The sequence below is a fragment of the Mustela nigripes genome, chromosome 4 (assembly GCF_022355385.1).
Source record: "Mustela nigripes isolate SB6536 chromosome 4, MUSNIG.SB6536, whole genome shotgun sequence".
NCBI lineage: Eukaryota > Metazoa > Chordata > Mammalia > Carnivora > Mustelidae > Mustela > Mustela nigripes.
Window position 1 is genome coordinate 186,769,996 of NC_081560.1, and position 801 is coordinate 186,770,796.

At 41.9% G+C, this 801-nt stretch overlaps 1 non-coding gene across 1 annotated transcript; it reads left to right on the plus strand.

Moving 5' to 3' along the window:
* Positions 1 to 250: 250 nt before the first annotated feature.
* Positions 251 to 357, plus strand: LOC132016991 (U6 spliceosomal RNA). The gene has a single exon (XR_009404081.1). It is a non-coding gene; the product is annotated as a U6 spliceosomal RNA (small nuclear RNA).
* The last annotated feature ends 444 nt before the right edge of the window (positions 358 to 801 follow it).

Here is an 801-nt window from a genome sequence, read left to right on the forward strand (position 1 = left end):
AAAAACCTCAGAAAATGAATCAAAATTGTCCAGGGCAGGAGCAATACAGACATAGGTAAGAGAAGACCCAGACCACAGTGGGGAAGGTGACGGGCCCAGGAAAGTTTTCCCAGAAAGCAAGGCGCCGTAGGTTTGAACAATACACAAAACAACAGAGAGGGGAGTTCTGGGAGTTAGAAAAGCTCTTCTGAATGCTGCTTTGATTGGAAAGTTCAGAAGAACTAATTCCACTTAAAAACAAGTGACAGACTTGCTCATTTTAGCAGCACATATACTAAAATTGGAATGATACAGAGAAGATTAGCATGGCCCCTGCGCAAGGAAGACACGCAAATCTGCGAAGCATTCCATATTAAAAAAAAAAAAAATGTGTAACAGAAAATATCGAGGTCAAACCCCATATGAAATGACTATAAGAGAGTAAGAAGCAGAATAAACATCCGTACAGATCATCAAAGCATGCCAGAAAGATGTGGCAACAGAACAGATCAGAATTAACCTATTATCTCAAAATAAGCTAAAATGATACAACATATGGGTAAACAACATTTAGGAAAACTCAGAAATGAGGTAACAGAACTCAAAACAATTCAAAGTCAAAGAAAGTTTGTATCAAAATGAAGTCTAGGGGGCTGCCTAGGTGGCTCAGTGGGTTAAAGCCTCTGCCTTAGACTAAGGTCATGATCCCAGGGTCCTGGGACCCAGCCCCACATCTGGCTCTCTGCTCAGTGGGGAGCCTGCCCCCCCTCACCTGCCTGTCTGCCTACTTGTGATCTCTGTCTGTCAAATAAATAAGTAAAA